The sequence below is a fragment of the Momordica charantia genome, assembly GCF_013281855.1.
Source record: "Momordica charantia cultivar OHB3-1 chromosome 9 unlocalized genomic scaffold, Mcharantia_2.0 BLBB01000009.1, whole genome shotgun sequence".
Taxonomy (NCBI): Eukaryota; Viridiplantae; Streptophyta; class Magnoliopsida; order Cucurbitales; family Cucurbitaceae; genus Momordica; species Momordica charantia.
In genome coordinates this window covers 14,055,525-14,073,905 of record NW_028275167.1, presented here as the reverse complement: position 1 = coordinate 14,073,905, position 18,381 = coordinate 14,055,525, and the positions used below count along the sequence as shown (strand labels likewise).

Below are 18,381 nucleotides of genomic sequence, written 5' to 3'. Positions count from 1 at the left end.
ATCAAATTAAGAGAGATGCCCCAATTATGGAAGAGAAGAATATTCGGCGTATTATCGCCCATGCGTTACAAAGAAGGGAAGGTACTGGGATGTCTCCTACATCGGAGATCCGTCGTCTTCGAGAGGAGAACCAACAGCTGCGAGATCAGGTTCGAGAAGTCGTGCAACATATCTACAACTTAAGGACTTCATTGGATTTTGCGGTTTTACCTTCATGGCCTCCAGCGCTAGCTGCTATCCTTGGTCATCCATCTCCCAGTACTGACACTGATCCTAGTCCACAACCTCCGACTTCATGAAGGGGAGGTTCCTTCTTTGCTATTTTTTGTGTTTTCTTCTTTTGGTTAATGACGTAGTTTGCATATTCTAGCATTACTACGCATGTTTTTTTTGTATTGATTATGTTTCGAGCTCAGTTGAAGCATGAATAAATTAGTATCGTTTATCTTCTAATCACTTAAAGTATGTCTTCACTTAACCTTAGTTTAGCTTTTCACATGCCTATTTTGAAGCATCTGTGCTGTGCATGTGATTTCATGTCGATGATGATTATAAGAGATTGTTGAGTTTTCTGTTCTATGCCTGACTAAGCTTTGAGCTATTTCCTTGGTTTATGTGATAAACTCATTTTCTTTTATGTCTTTTTGATCTTTACAGACTTTAAGCTTTTTCTTTGCCCCTATATAGGAAGTCCTTGTCCTTTTTACTGTTAAGCCTTTTTCATCCGATGCAAAAGTCTTTTCCCAGTGAGGACACTGTCTCTCTTAAGTTTGGGGGGGACAGTCGTTGTGTCAGTCGTTGTTTCAAAAAGATAAGGTGTTATTTATATTTAAAAAAATCATGCTATTTTCTTTTGAAAAAGAGTCAGTTGGAAAGAAAGAAAATGTTGAAAAAGCACTTAGCTAAAAAAAAAAAGAAAAAAGAAAAAAAAACGAAAGAAAAAAAAAAAAAGAAGTTGCAAAAGAGTAAAAAGAGTCTTGTTGAGAGAAAATAAGAGTGGGGAAAAGACTTGTGTTAGAAAGAAAAGAGTGGTAAAAACATTGAGAATTAAAGAAAATGTATTTATGATTCCCGAGTCCTACTGTAGACACCCATTTAGTTTTAGGTTGGGTGTTGACTTTGAAAATAGCAGTAAGGATGGTGATAAGTGACTTCGTGTTTCTCATTGTCGTCGTTTTATGACCTAGCTGTTAGTTTCAAAGTCTTTCTACGAGTAGCTGTGGTTGAAACCGATGTTAGTGTGTGGAAACCTCAGGGGCTAGTAGCCGGTCTTTCAGATGTAGAAAGTCTTAGTGTAAGAAGGGAGTGTGCAGATTCCTTAGGGGTATTTGAAAACGTTTTCTGTTTTTGAAAGAGAAAAAAGATTTTGAAAGAAAAAGTTTTTATCATTTCAAACTTGGTTTATAGTGACTAAGTTTACAAAGGCAATAGAATGGTAGGCTTTGACATCTTTTCCCTGAGACAATTTATGATTGAACATCTCGGTTGCTTTTGCTTTTCCTTATCCATGTGTTAGAAAGCTGATTAAAGTTGCTAAGTTTTGCTTGAGGACAAGCAAAAAGTTAAGTTTGGGGGTGTGATTACGCTTGTTTACATGCGTAAAAAGAAGGTTTTAGATGCTGTTTTTACTATGTTTCAGCTTTGTTTAGGATTTTTCTCGATCGTTTGAGTTCCAATTCATGCAAAATTCATATACTATGGTTTGTGGATGGCTTATATGGTATTTATGACATTTCAGGACCATTTGGGAGTGCAAATTAATCAAAAGAAGCAAAAAGACGGAAAAACCTTCATGGAGGCGCCAGGCGCCTGGGAAGCCTGCAGAAAACAGTTTTTCTTCCAACTTTGCCCTTAATGAAACGCGTCTTCCAATGCGTTTTGGTGGTTCCAACCGATGCATACGTGTAGAAGAAGTGTTCCACTATCAGTTTGAGCACGATTTGGTCAGTCAAAAGAGTTGGAAATGGGTGATTCACCATCGTTTTAGGACCTACCTAACCAATTCTGCACAGCTATAAATTCCAGCAACTTCTCCACCAAATTCATCAAGCCTTGCTTCCTTCTCTTGATCATTTTTAGTGTTTCTTTGTTGCTTTCTAAGTACTTTTGAGTTGCTTTCATTAGTTACTTTTGGTTTTTAAATCCCGAGCACTTTACATTCTTTTATTGAGCTTTGTTTTGTTTCCATTTGTACTTAGTCATTTTCTACTTATTCAAATATATAAAAATCTAGCACTTTGCTTATCTTCTCTTTGCCTTTACTTTATTTTTAGTTAAGAGAGTTGTGTTTTTGGAGGAAAGAGCACGTGACACTCTCCCTTGCTTGAAAGAGAAGGGCGAAGCTCTCAATCCCGATAAAAACTATCCGTTAGTTAACTTTCGTTTTTCACACATGCATTCCACATTCAACCATTTTACTTGCTGTATTTTCTTCAATATGTCTTTCTAAATTCCCGTCTCTAGCCCGGTTATGGATAGTTAGCCTTTTATGTCTAAAAAGGGTTTGCTAAGAAGTAGTGTTTTTACTTTCCATTCATTGCTCAACATGTTTTCCCAAAAAGTTAGGATTTAGAGAAGGCCACTGTAAGTCTTAACAAGTCAATACTGAAAAGGTTGCTTATTTGCATTGTTGAGTGGTTAAACCGAGGAGAGGAGCGCCTTAGACATAAGGGTTCCGCTTAAGTAGCCTAGACATAGGACCTTAACCCGAGGTTGCGACTATTTCCATCCTAAAACTAAGATATATCTCATAATAGACATATTAGGGAATGTCTTAGGACTTTGAACTTGCTTAGACATAAGTAAAGTGAGAAGCGTAGTCGTTAGTTTCTAAAGTAAAATGCATATTGTCCTTAGCATGTCCTTGATTCTTTGTTGGCTAACTTGAAGTAATTCGGGCTAGGTTTTATCATTCTAAGTCCAAATCCCAAATCCAAACCATTATTTGTGACCACTTCCCATTTTACAAGAATCACTCATTCCAACATTCACTATTCTTTAAAACTTTAGAGTTTGGAAATTGTTTAGAAGTCCTTGAGGATCGATACTTGGATACTCCATCCATTTTATATTACTCTGACAGGTGTGCGCTTGCATCTATATAATTGTTACCACGCTTAGCGCGTGCGTTCAGCATAAACGCCCAGTCAAAACTCACATCCTATACAGATAAACCATTTAATACTGACTTCACATTAACCAAACCCTTCAAGGAAACCTTACTAACTATAAACCATCCACTAAATGAATATTAACATCTCGAATGGCAATGAAGCAAAAGCTAATTCAAGTACGAACAACTTAAACAAATGTATTCATAAATATCCTAAGTAGATTACAATCCCGTAGTTCAAGAGGCTAACAAAATTAATGCTCTAAAAGAATAATGAATTGGCAACCTTACAACATCCTCTAGACAATAGAACTAAACAAAACCAACCACTACCAACTCAACTACAAGATTAAATGGCCACCACTATCCTAACTAAAAGAAATAATTTCACGCAGCAAAGCTAATGGTCCTTCCGATCAAGCCTCCTCCTCGTCATCACCATCCCAAGAGCTAGTTCGATACCTGCAAACTGGAGGGGAAAAGAGGGATGAGTACAACCACAGTACTCAGTAAGCAGCCCTTATCTGAAGGGTCACGCACAAACAGCATACTTATCAAGTAACAACGTGTCATGCTTATTAAAGGATCAACACACACACATCATGCTCAACCAAATCATGAAACATTCACAGTCAAGCTTTTCATCACATTATGCATTCAAACACAGACACATTCTATAAAATTCGGTGACAACCACAACCAGGAACACATTAACTACCAGTACTAACCTCTAGTCTCCCTAACATCTCAAGTATCTCTACGCTTATCACAGCTACTCTAGCCTTCCACAGTTAATTCCTTCTAGCAGAGTCGGCCCCTGACCATTTATACCCAGAGCCCCGACCCTGCAGCATCGGCCCTCGACCATTTATGCCCGAGGCTTTGAACTCTGCTCGACCCTCGACCATTTATACCCGAGGCCTCGATGTCTTACAATCTATTGGCCCTTGACCATTTATACCCAAGGCCCCAATAGTTCTCCTTTCGAAAGACTCCTCGCATCGACCCCCGACCATTTATACCCGAGGCCTCGACGCTCATCTTTATCCAATATTGGCATATCGACCCCCGACGATTTATACCCGAGGCCTCGATCAATTAGTGACGTATCAGCCCTCGACCATTTATACCCGAGGCCCTGACACTCACCCATTCACTTCGTAACTTTCATAACTCCACATATGATTTCTAGCCTCCAACCAGGATTTCAGTACTACTTCCCTAATAACTCCAACCACCACAACGCCCATCAACAACACCACCACTAGTATGATTTCAATGCATCTCTCAGCTCACCAACACAATTCAGCATGCTTCCACAACATAAACATCATTCTAATAGTAAAACAATAAACCAAACATGCTTTCACCACATATCAATTCTTAACAACCGCACCACAGCGAGTTTAGTCATAACAAAGCATAGTAAACAAATTGCAAACGATTGGAGCCCCAACACAATTCATCCAAACACTTAATATCCAACGTCCATATCCAATAAGCATTGCCAGATATAATAAACAACTCATAAGACACGCCAAACACTTCATACACATTCAGACAACAAACATTCCCAAAATAAATCCACTTTAACGAACATTCCCTATAAACATACATCATTCTACAACAGATCTCAGCAGCTCAACAATACAAAATTCCCACTATTATCACCGACGAACATTCAACACTACCCAGGCATACAAACCAACATAAACAAGAGTTACACTGCACAACAACGTATCAGAACCAATATTAAACGTCATAAACAGCACATCGGCAATCAAATAACAAACATCAACGCACGCACCCGCCCCCGTGCTACTTACTTTGTGATGTCCCAAAATTCTCATAAGAGTCCTACTTGCTACTACGCCATGCCTCATGCATCAACAATCTCATAACAGTCCAATATGCGATACACCAAGATGATCATATGTAAAAGCCAATCAATCTAAAATAGTCCAATATGATCCAACAGCTCCAGCAGGCATCGTTCACAAAAAAAACACAATCAACCACTTAACCAAAATATAATTAATAAATACCCAACATACATCAAACACAACCGATTTCTCATAAATATTCAATACGCTTTCGAAACAACAGATTATAGTACCTGTATACAAATTTCATCATGAAAACCAATTAGAACATAATAGCAATTCAATCATAGTCATCCAGGATTACCTGGCTACAATTTATTCACACAACCACATACTTTTCCCAAGATATATCAACAGTTTTATCAACAATGACGTTTACTAAGTGATAACAACGACAAGCGACATGCAAGTATCACACATGGGCACACGAGCAAACATCCATATCATATCAGCACACAACCACCAATCCCTCCAGTAAGAAACTACTTACAACCATTAGCCAATATTCATAAGACACAATTAACTTACATATTAATAAATAATAAGCACACCGAAAGCACCACACAATTCATACATATTCAATCAACAAACATCCCCCCAAGTAAGAACTACTTACTACAAAGTTCTAATGCCCTACCAAGTTCGCCGAAGGGTTCCTAAATCCAAAAGCAAACCAAACTTGATTAGAAATCATGTTAGAAACACTTAGTTTGCATCGAAAGTAAATTTAGATGACCCGTTACCTACTATCTCACCATAAAACCTCTTGGGTTTGAAATGGGTAGACGCCGAGGAGGCTTGAGCTGCCGAATCCGGGTTCGAGAAGCTTCGAGCTTGCTGGTTTGATACCGAAAAGTAATGGGTAACTTAAATCTAGCTTCGAATAAGGATGGGTATCACGAATCGAGCTCCAATTTGGTATGGGTAAATGCCAAAATGCGTCGGAATACTTTTGCTCGCTTTGGAATCACAAAACGGGTCACCGAAGCGTTGATTCACGTGCTGGTTGCGGGTTCGTGGGTCGTCGAGGGGTCGTGGGTAGAAGGGAAGACTACAGCTGGTCGTCGTTTGCTAGTGGGACGTCAGATCTGAACGGAAACGCAACTGGTTTGTCGGGCAGCCGCTAATACCGTCGGGTTCCGAAGGAAAACACGCCGCCTGGTTCGCTGCAACCGCGTGCCGCCGCAAATGCTACTGGTAACACTGCTAACTGCCGTAGAGGAGGACGTTTCCGGTATGGTGGTTGGTCGCGTAGCCGCACGGGAGAAGCTGCGACAGTTTGCCATTCGTGGGACTGCTCGAAGCCGGTGAACCCAAATCCGCCATTGCTGCTATGGGATGCGCCGCTGCGAGTCTGTACACGCTAAAGAACTGAAGATCTGGGCTGACCGTAGCTGTTGTTGAACACCGGAGGATGAAGCTCGCTAGATGTATCTGCCGTGCGCCGTCGCTGCTGGTTCGCCGGGAGCCGTCACTGCTTGTCAATAACCGCCGGTGAGGACTTGCTGGAGAAGAAGAAGCAAGGGGCGGGGCGGCTCCAAAGCAAGAGGAAGAAGAAGAAGAAAGGAAAAAAAAAAAAGAAAAAAAAGAAAACAAAATAGATTTAGGGTTTTTTTTTCTTTATTTTGTTTTAAAACCAATAGCCCAATTCCCAAATCTTAAATGAGGCCCAACTAAAACTACAATGGTCCAAAACAAAAGCCCAATAATTATGCTTTAGAAATAAAATAAACCCCATAACAACCCGAAATAAAATATTTAACTTAAACTCTAAAACCCAAGAATAATAATTCAAAGAAAAGTAGAAATTAAGAGTCCAAAAAAAAATCATGAATTTAAGATTTAACTAAAAATCTCCTACATAGGTCGAGAACTTAAATTATCTTAATCCAATGAAAATAAACTTAATTCTAATTTAGCCGAAAATTAGAATTTCGAAGTTAGAAGATCCAAGAATTAAAGATATCAACTTAGGGAAAGATCCAAGGCACTATTTATCTCTGAAAATAAATGAGTCAGAGAACGCGGGGCGTTACAGTTCTTCTCTAAGCTGCCAAACGACCTCCTAGAGCACTTGAGGAACCTGCAAAACAAGGTTAGCACTCCAACGAGCAAGTTAGTTCTGATCTGATCTAACTTGCCGTGTATGTCTAGGTTTGCGTACCTTGCATTTAATACAAGAGTTTCTATTTATAGAAACTGGATCCGACAGGAACTTTGACACACCCTAAAAATGCGGCATGTTATCGGGTTTGGAGGAGACACCGTTACGGACATCACTGAAGGTCAGCTCGGCCTCTTAAGTCGTGCTCCAACTATCGACCTCAATGTTTTAAGGTTAATTTCCATATTTTGCACAGATACTAATTCAACCCACCTTTTCGATTTTGATACGTGGCAAGTCAAAATCCATATCCAACACCTTCAAATTATATTTTATACAATATCCTAACATAAAGTTTTGAATCTACAATTTATAATGGTAATATTCAGGACCAATTTCATGGGGAATATTTACTGAATTTTATATAAAGTCCAAAACAAAAAATTTTGGATCCACTAGGCTAAGCAAAGCTAAAGCACTCTATTATCCAGAGTTATCCATGTGTTCACGTGATAATTGCTCACACTATTATTCGACTTGATCAGAATGTGTGGAATTGCAACATTGCAAGTCTATAATCCAAGATAGATCCTGTAATATTAAATATTGAGTATTCTTCATTACTTTTGATAGCATTCTTGACATCCGTATCTGAGCGCGATGTCAAGAATGCTATCTAAAGTAATGAACATTTCTTGATCTATGACGCAATATTGGAAAGATATCATAGTATGGAGAACGAAGACAAAATAGACATCATGAATATGTGTGATGCAATAACTTGGTGGCATTGGAATTTGAAATAATGTGTGCTGATAAGAAGGCATTGTAATAATTGCTAAAATCGTGTGCTTCGATTGGTAAATAAAGAGGCAAAATTTAAACTTAATTGTAAGAAGAAGACAAAAGCTGAGAAAAGAGTATTTTATTCAAACGTGAGCACTGTTCCCCTTTTACAAGCTTAGGATCACTCGCTTTCTAACCTCTGCCCTCTATGTCCAACTACATCCTTCCTTTATAGTACTGTAGGAAACGTTTTAGTACAACGCGTGGAAAGTATTTACAACACATAGACATTGCATAAAAGTAAAGTACAACACGTGGAAAGTAACTAAAAACATAAGATGCAAGGTGTCGATTTACTAGAACTATATATGACACCCTTACAAAACTAAAACACGTAATATGTTAGGTGTCGAGTTATTAAGGCTACATACGACACCTTTACAAAACGACAAGCTACATCTTGATACAGCTTTGTTGACGAAGTTTCCAAGGTTGATTGAGATTTTGTCTTGATTGGAATCTTGGTTTTATTGTCTTGGTGATTGGGAATAGATATGACTCATGAAGTTGGCAAACTTGTTGTCATCTTGATCTCCATCGTCATCATCTTCTTGACTGTTGTTTGAAGAAGACATTTGTTGAATTATATTTGTCAGTTCTGGATCATTTGCAGCTCGTGCCATGGCCGCGATAAGTCTTGCTTTGAGCAAGGAATTGTTGATTCCGCTGAACATTTTCTTTTTGGAGAACCATTTTTCGACTACCTGTTTTGAGGCCACTGATGTATTGAACTTGTCCCACCATTTGATTTTGTAGATTCGGTGAAGACGGGATATTCCATTGGATTCTATAATGAATAAATCGAGCAGAATATCCAAGCTAAAGGAAAATAATTTGAAAATCGTAAAAGAGAATTGAACGAATTTGTAAAAACATTATTTGTGAAATATTTGAAACTTTGTGAAATTGGAGAGGGTAAAATAGTCTTGGTGAGGCCGAAAATATTCCACCAGTCATTAAACCATAATGGGAAGTTTTGAGCACAAGATTTGTCAAAAATAATAAATCAGGAATGATTGTAATTATTTAACCAAAACATGTTGTACCAAGCATTTTGATAATCAATGTATGAATATGTTTTAGGAAAAAAAGTATGGGTAAACTTCTTTTCGATGTAAATATTTTGATTTCATTTGGTGGGAGTTAATACACGGAGGATTTTGACTTTTGAAAAGGCAATTTTATTCGGATGGATTTTGTTTTTGGTATGGGTTAACTCAATAGAATCTGTTTCTATGAGTATATGTTCATAAAATCGTGGGGATTTATAAATTTGGTCTGGAATGAAATGAAAGTTGGAAGGAAATGTTTTTTGGATGGTTTCGGAGATGGAGGTGTCTAGGTATCCTGGTTCAAAAGTGGTCATAAAGGTGGTCTGGGATTTTGAAAGATAATTATGAGTTCTTGATGGTACAATTTTCGGATTTTCAGGATTAGATCCAGGAACTGCTTGGATATATGTTGATAGTGATGGTGTAAGTCTAAGTAAGGAGGTCGATGACTCTCCTATAATGATGGGTTTTGAAGGAGTGGAAAGGGTCGATGACCCGATATGCAAGACCGAATGTCTTAGTGGGATAAAAGATCCCAAAATTTGAAATCTATTTGATGTAGATATTGTATCACCTGGTTGAGAGGATTCTTGTTGAGGTGCCTTTTCCTTTCTTCTTGGTGTTAATGGTTCTCCTTCAAAAATATGATAAGCTTGAGAGTATGAGGCTTTTGTTTGAGGTTTTGGTTGCTCATCTTCTTCACTTTCTGTCTTTGGGGCGCTCATTTTTCTCTATTTTCCCTTCTAGAAACTCTCTTGTAAGATAATCAGGAAGGGAGTTTGTGCTTCCTTTTATAGATTCAATTTTGAAATCAAAATAAGAAAGAATTGCTTGCCACCTAGCAAAAATTTGTAGATAAACTAAATTTTTGACATCCTTTTGTAAAACATCTGTGACTGCTTTGCAATTGACACGTAACAAAAAACTTTTGTTAACAAGATCACTTTGAAATTTGTCGATACATAAAATGATTGATAAAATTTCCTTTTTGATAGTAGAATAATTTTTTTATGCACTTATCCAGACTGATATCTAACTAATTGTTCTTGACCTTGTACGGACTGTTTGAGAATGCCACCATATCCAATATCAGAGACATCAGTTTCAACTATGAGAGATGCATGAGGGTTAACAATTGATAGACGTGGAAGGCTTTTAACTAATCGTTTGATAGTTTGTATGATGCATGTATGATTATGAGACTAAGGAGGAGAATTTTTCCCAAGTCTTTGATACAGAGGTTCACAAGTTTGTCTTAGATTTGGAATAAAATCATAAATGTAATTGAGGCATCATAGGAATCTTTGTATTTGAGTTTTATCAAAAATTTCATCACGGAATTTATTTGCAAATTCTATAGATCCTTGTATTGATTTGATTTTTCCTTGACCAATTTCGTATCCTAAAAATCTTATTTTTTGTTGGAATAATTTGATTTATGGGAGAGATACTACTAAACCATTTCTTTTGATTATTTGATGAAATATATTTAAATGTTTAAATGTTGTTCAATTGATTGTGAAAATACTAGGACATCATCAATGTATACTATTGTGAAATCTTGATATATGGGTGAAAAATATCATTTATTATATTCTGGAATTCAGAAGGAGCGTTTTTTAAACCAAATGGCATTACATTCCATTCATATTGACCAAATGGTACATTAAAGGCTGTTTTGTATTTGTCTTTCTCGGCTATCTGAATTTGTCAGAATCTAGATTTCATGTCGAATTTGGAGAATATTGAGGCATTATGAATCCGACTAATAAGATCCTTCTTATTAGGAATAGGATATCTAATCCATTCTAAGACTGTATTTAAAGGTTTATAGTTGATGACTAAGCGTGAGACTCCTCTTTCAATTTCAGCTTGATTACTAACATAAAAGTGTTGGGAAATTAACTTATCTGAATAATTTCCACTTCAACAGAAATAAAACACAAACACAACCAAAAATATGTAAATAGAAAGAAAATTGTAAAAGCACAAGAATAACGACACAGCAAATTATAGTGGTTCACCAATAAGGGCTACATCCAGTCTTCTACTCAGATGTGGGTAATTCACTAATAACTGTTTAAGGATTGGAATACAAAACTCTCCCCAAAAAATATCCCCTAGAGGTCCCAACGAAAGCCCCCTAGCTTCTAAGTATTATAACACACTATACTTAGATACAGGAATAAAAAAACACTCACTAAACCCACGGGATACAGAATCCTATTCAATACTGCCACAACCACTCAAGTCCCTTTTATTTGAATTCTGTACAAATGAAACCTTAACATAAGGGCTCTATTTATAAGAGGCCAAATATCCTAATTCTTATAGGAAAACAATATTGTAATCTTTATATGACAACAATATCCTACTCCTGGTAGAAATTGGTAATAGTGTTGAAAATTTTTTTTCTTCATAGGACATGGGTTCCTGTTTTGGCTCCATAATCCGAACAAAAAAGCTGCACAACTCTAGGGTGATTTACTAGGTCTGATTAGTTTTTTATCAAGTAAGTCCTTAATTTCCTTTTGACAATGTTGTAACAAGTCTACATTCGTCTGTATAGGCCTAGCTTTTGTAGGGATTTTTGATTCATAGAAATCTTTTATATAGGGTAGGCTGACTATATGTCTTTTTCGTTCCCAGAAAGCATTAGGTAGTGACGAGCATATTTCATTTTCAATTAATTCTTTAAGGTTAGTAACTCTTTCTTGGATGTTGGGATTGTTTAATTGTCCTTCAATTCTTTTGTGGATTATTTCTTCCTTTAGGAATTGTATTTGTTGTGTCTTTCTTTTAATTAAATTAATAGTTCTAGATATTGAAGAATTTTGAATAGAATGTATAGTTTTTGGAGATACTGGATTTAAAAACGTGAAGGTAATTTCTTGATTAAGAACTTTTGATGTTATTCCTTTTTCGCTAACGGAAAAGGGATAAAGTTGGGCTAAAAAGGGGTTCCCAATATTATCTCTTCATCGAGATCTTTGACAAGAATGAAGGTGTTTTTGAACCAATATCCCTGATTGCAAATATGGGCATTAGAGAGTTTGTATTTGATATTTAGTCGTTGTCCATTTGCTCCATGAAGTCTTTCGAAGATTTTTTCGAAATATTTTGTCGGGATTAATGCCTCTCTGATGCAATTTTGATCGGCTCCGGAGTCGATTAATACTTTTGAGGTTAAATGATATTCTTTGCTTATAATAAGGTTAATGATGGAGTACCATTTGTGTAGATGTATCTTATTTATAATTGTTTATGCAAGAGTTTGCACAACGGTTCTTCGCGAATCAAGCTCGAACCCGATCTCCGGATCCGACCTGAACACTAGGGCGGACCTGCACAAGAGGGTAAGCACTCCGATGCTCAAGTCAGTGTAGATCAGATTCTGTATTTAGTTCGAGGTGAGATTCGATACCTGAGCTTGAAATGAAGCCCTCTATTTATAGGTGATGGATCCGACAGTACACACGACCGGCGGTTATATGTCTTTTCTCATGTCGAGCCTGTCGGGTTCCAAGCAGGTTGGACCCCAACCAGGTCGAATCTTGACGCCCATACTTAGCCTTTTTATAATGGGCGAACCCGGTCTCCTCGGTAGGGCCGAGGTGGACCTAAGCAATCCCTCTTATTCAGTTTCTTCAAACACCAATAAGAGTCTTCCACGTGTCCTAGGTGAAGGGATGTGAATCCCGGAGCAGAAGCGGATTTTCGTTGCTGATTTTCGAGATACAAAATCTAGTTTTAAAGAAGAAAAATGCAGGGGAAACCCAAACCTTTGAAGATCGTTTCTTCAGTGAATTCCCCTCGAACACCACCACCGGGATCTTTCTCGCTATCCTCTTGGGTCTCGGGATTGTGCTCGTGGTAGCACCTTGATAGAAGAGAGGGAGAGTTTGAGAGAATTTTGAGAGAGAGAGTTGTGGGAGTTTCTTCCTTGGTTCTGTTCTGTAACGCACTTCTTCTTCTGCTTCTCAACACTTGGAGAGGAAGAAGAAGGGTGACGTGGGGTAACTCCCCACGTCACAACTCCTCCCACTCCCCTGCAATTTTGCAGGGGAGTTAATATTAATAATAATATTAATATATATATATAATATATATATAATAATAATAATAAAATATATATAATAATTAATATATATATAAAATTAATTAATCAAATTAATTAATATAATTAATTATTAATCCAATTAATAATTAAATAAATATATATATACATAAATAATTAACACTTAATTATTTATTATAAAATTAGAATCATATTCTAAAACATTTCTCTCGTATAACCTATAGTTTTAATGTACATCTTATGCACATTATTTTTAACCTATAGTTTTAATATGAATGTCATTCATATTAATTTTATTTGAATCTCATTCAAATAATATCTCTCATAATATATAGTTTTAATTCACAATTAACTATATATTATAATGTATCAATATACATATAATCCCTTAAGTAATTTGAACAATTCAAATTCTTCCAAAAACTTGATCCTCGTTTTACCCGTTATGAGCTAGCAAGGGGACCTAATAGACCTACAGATCCGAAGCTCCAACGATGCAAGATTAATCGGTCAAACTCATTGACCGAGTTAATCTAGATTCGTTAACTACGGGTCATTCCACTAAAGACCCGCAGTTGCACTCTTCTCATTGCAGAATGTTTTCGTGTCCATGGATATATGACCATTAATGACTTGTCAATCCTTCACGAGTGTTCGTAACTCAAGTTGGGTCAAATTACCGTTTTACCCCTGAGTTACATCTTACTACTTAAACTCCACTGCTCCTCTAATGAACAACCCGATTATGGTCCAACCAATAACCAGAAGTCCCTCTCGGCCAATGAGAGGGTGGGGCCCCTTGTTCAAGTCCCGGAGTCAGCATTTAAGAGAACACTCATCTACTCCCCTAAAGTCGGGAAGGAGTGAATTCCATCTTGTGAAGTGTAACGCCCCGCGTTCTCTGACTCGTTTATTTTAAGAGATAAATAGTACCTTTGGATTTTTCCCTAAGTTGATAACTTTAATTCTTGGAGTTTCTAACTTTGAAATTCTAATTTTTTGCTAAATTAGAATTAAGTTTAATTTCTTTGGATTAAGATAATTTAAGTTCTCGACCTGTGTAGGAGATTTTTAGTTAAATTCTAAATTCACGAGATTTAGGATTTTCCTTCCTAAATTCTACTTTTCTTTTAATTATTATTCTTGGGTTTTAGAGTTTAAGTTAACTTATTTTATTCCGGGTTGTTGTGGGGTTTATTCTTATTTCTAAAGTGAAATTTTGGGCTTTTGTTTTGGACCATTGTAGTTTTAGTTGGGCCTCATTAAGATTTGGGAGTTGGGCTATGGGTTTTAAAACAAAAGAAAAGAAAAAAAAAGAAACCCTAGGATCTCCTTCTTCCTCTCCCTCTTGGCAGCCGACAGCCCCCCCCTCCCCAAACTTCTTCTTCTTCTTCTTGGAGCAGTCCACGCCAGCGGCCCCTTCTTCTCCGGCGAAGCGGCACAACAGCTCCACGCCGGCGGCCCGACTTCGCGAATAGCAGCGCACGAACCGGCTCTCCACGGCGGCGCGGCGTTTTCGCACGACCCACGGCGCGGCGACTCTCAGACGGACCCGACAGCGCGCGACCCCGATGCCCAACACCAGCCCACGGCAATTTCGGCGGCTACCCACGAATTTTGCGACAGCCCGAGCACTTGACGGTGCTGCAGCGGCGGGTCATGGCGTTCCGACGATGTTTGCCTCAGTTCATGGCGTCCCGACGTTCTTCAACGGTTGAAATGGTGACGCAACTCCTCGATTAGTCCAGAATGGTGCGTCCAGCCCTCCCCGACTCTAGCAGTAGCTTTTCGGCCCGTTTGAAGTTTACCCACACCCGTTCGAAGCTCGTTTTTCGTTACTCATCCCCTCCGGCGTTGGTTCGGTGTTGACCCACCCCTAATCGAAGCCAAACCAGCGTTACCCATCACTTTTTGACATCGAAACAGCAAGCGCAAAGTCCTTCAAACTTGGAGTTGAAAGCTCGGACCTCCTCGGCATCGACCCACTCCTAACACAAGAGGTCGTAGAGTGAGTTAGTAGGTAATAACTTACCTAAACCTTGTTTCGATTCAAATTACATGTTTTAGATGAATTCTAATCAAGGTTGGTTTGCCTTTGGATTTAGGAACACTTCGGTGAACTTGGTAGCGTATTAGAACTTTGTAGTAAGTAGTTCTTACTTGGGGGATGTTTGTTGATTGAATATGTATGAATTGTGTGGTGCTTTCGGTGTGTTTATTATTTATTAATATGTAAGTTAATAGGGGTTATTGAGATGGTTTCGTGTTTAACTTTGCTATACTTGAATATCTCTTGTATTTAGAGTTTGTTGGATATCATTTGAGGACTTCTAGTTGTTATTGTTGGGTTGCATCCCTGTTGTTTCTTTTGTTCCTTTCCTTTTACATATTAGGAAAATATCTTGTGTCATGATTATTGGATGTGCCTTGAAAGTTGCTGCTCGATATGGTTGGAAGTGATTAAGCTTTGATGTTTGAAAGCATGTCTTGGGATTGAAAATGCACGTGATAGTTTTATGTTATTTAGTTTATGTTTGCTTAGTTGGAAGCTACGGGATTATCTTCTTGTTTTGTACGATGACGAGCATGTTGGATAATTGTGTTTTGATTTGATGTGTGAGTGGCTTGTCGATGCATTTGAAAGATTGGAATTGGTGGCCTATCGAGTAATGAAAATGTAACTCTTGTTTATGTTGGTTTATGTGCCTGAGTAGTGTTGCATGTCCGTCGATGACAATAGTGGAAATTTTGTATTGTTGAGCTGCTGAGATCTGATGTGGAATGACGTATGTTGTAGGGAATGCTCGTTAAAGTGGACTTATTGTGAAGATGTTGTTGTCTGAATTTTGCATAAGATGTTTGGCGTGTCTGATGTGTTTATTTATGTCTAGCAATGCTTATTGAATACTAATGTTGGATGATTTCTTCGAATGTTGGATATTAAATGTTTGGATGAATTGTGTTGGGCGTGTTCTTAAAAGTTTTCTGAACCGCTATGTGAAATGTATGTTATGTGAAGCATGCCATAGGGTTATTTGTTGAAGCTTTTGTGTGCTCTATGTCGTGATCAGGTTGGTTGCTGTCAAACTTTGTGTTTTTGAGATCTGTGATGCATTGAAATCATACTAGTGGTTGTGTCGTGATGGGCATTGTGGTGGTTGCTGTTATTAGGGAAGTAGTACTGAAATCTTGGTTGGAGGCTAGAAATGTTATGTGGAGTTATGAAAGTTATGAAGTGAATGGGTGAGTGTCAGGGCCTCGGGTATAAATGGTCGAGGGCTGATACGTCACTAATTGGGTATCGAGGCCTCGGGTATAAATGGTCGGGGGTCGATACGCCAATATTGGATAAAGATGAGCGTCGAGGCCTCAGGTATAAATGGTCGGGGGTCGATGCGAGGAGTCTTTCGAAAGGAGAACTATTGGGGACTTGCGTATAAATGGTCAAGGGCCAATAGATTGTAAGACATCGAGGCCTCGGGTATAAATGGTCGAGGGTCGATGCAGAGTTCAAGGCCTTGAGTATAAATGGTCAAGGGCCAATAGATGGTGAAGTTATCGGGGCCTCGGGTATAAATGGTCGAGGGCCGATGGAGCAGTGTCGGGGCTCTGGGTATAAATGGTCAGGGGCCGACTCTACTCGAAGGAGTTAACTGTGAAAGGCTAAAGTAGCTGTGATAGGCGTAGAGGTACTTGAATGTTAGGGAGACTAGAGGTTAGTACTGGAAGTTAATGTGTTCCTGGTTGTGGTTGTCACTGAATTTTATAGAATGTGTCTATGTTTGAATGCATAATGTGATGAAAAGCATGACTGTGAATGTTCATGATTTGGTTGAGCATAATGTGTGTGTGTTGATCCTTTAATAAGCATGACACGTTGTTCCTTGATAAGCATGCTGTTTGTGTGTGACCCTTCAGATAAGGGCTGCTTACTGAGTATTGTGGTTGTACTCATCCCTCTTTTCCCCTCCAGTTTGCAGGTATCGAGCTAGCTCTTGGGACGGTGATGGCGAGGAGGAGGCTTGATCGGAAAGACCATTAGCTATGCTGTGTGGAATTAATTTCTTTTAGTTAGGATAGTTGTGGCTACGTAATCTTGTAGTTGAGTTGTTAGTGGTTGGTTTTTGTTTAGTTTATTGTCTAAAGGATGTTGTAAGGTTGCCGATTCATTATTCTTTTTAGAGCACTAATTTTGTTGTCTTCTTGAACTACGGGATTGTAACCTACCTAGGATATTTATGAATACATCTGTTTAAGTTGATTGTACTTGAATTAGTTTTTGTTTCATTGCCATTCGAGATGTTAATATTCGTTTAGTGAATGGTTTATAGTTAGGAAAGGTTTTCTGGACGGGTTTGGTTAGTGTGAAGTCGGCATTAAATGGTTTATCTGTATAGGAGGCAAGTTTCTCTTAAATCTTTAGGGTTGTTGTTCTAATTGTTCAAGCTCTCGTGAGTGTTGAAAATAGAGTAGTGCAGCGGAAGCGTGGTAGCTTTATTGCTTAGTATTGTTGTGAAGAAAATTCTCTTGTTTTTATGAAAATTTTAGGTAGTCTTAGTGACGGTCCCTGTTTGGAAATGGTGAAATACCTGGGGCGTTACATGAAGTTATGTTTCCAGCTCCCCACTCTGTCTCGTCCCCAAAATGGTAGGAATGTTGAGTCGGCGACTCGGGCCACTCTCACACATACAGATCAAAGAACGAGCCCTCACGGGCAGGAGTCCATAACTCACTCAGGATTGAGAATGAGTTGCCTGGTCATCCTAAGAAATGGCAATCTATTAGTTAACGGTGTTACAACTAAAGATTGCCTATTTCGCGATCCGGTCTTATACAAACTCATTTTATAGGATATCCCCACTCGCATGTCTGCACACGAACGACCTGGATCGAGTCGTCTGAAACCTTTACAGAGTGGGCCGTATCCATAGTGTTGCTAGGATAAGGTACCCAGCCTTATCCATATACTATAGACCCTTTAGGTTATTCACGGGACATTATCCATTCATATATCAGGGGTATATCAAATATATACCCCGTATATCAACTATATACCCAGTATATATATTGTCTCTATTACATCATAAATAACCTTGGATGTTTAGTTTCTTGGATTTTGGAAAATGCAAAGCTATGATTCAACAACAAATTTATTGAATAAAACTTTATTAAATAGATATATGTTTTAAAAAATACAAACTACGAGTTTAGGGCAACACACCCAACAAACTCCCACTTGAACTAAACTCGAGTGGGGTGTACATTATCATAAAGCAAAGGGAAAATACAATAAACTAGGGCATACA

General features: G+C 38.2%; 1 long non-coding RNA gene across 2 annotated transcripts; it reads left to right on the top strand.

Moving 5' to 3' along the window:
- The first annotated feature begins 14,409 nt into the window (after positions 1-14,409).
- Positions 14,410-17,350, top strand: LOC148209030 (uncharacterized). 2 transcript variants are annotated; one of them, XR_015787307.1, is made up of 3 exons: positions 14,416-15,095; positions 15,181-15,220; positions 17,049-17,350. It is a non-coding gene; the product is annotated as an uncharacterized LOC148209030 (long non-coding RNA). The 2 variants fall into 2 exon arrangements; XR_015787306.1 differs by lacking the exon at positions 15,181-15,220 and having other exon boundaries at positions 14,410-15,095.
- The last annotated feature ends 1,031 nt before the right edge of the window (positions 17,351-18,381 follow it).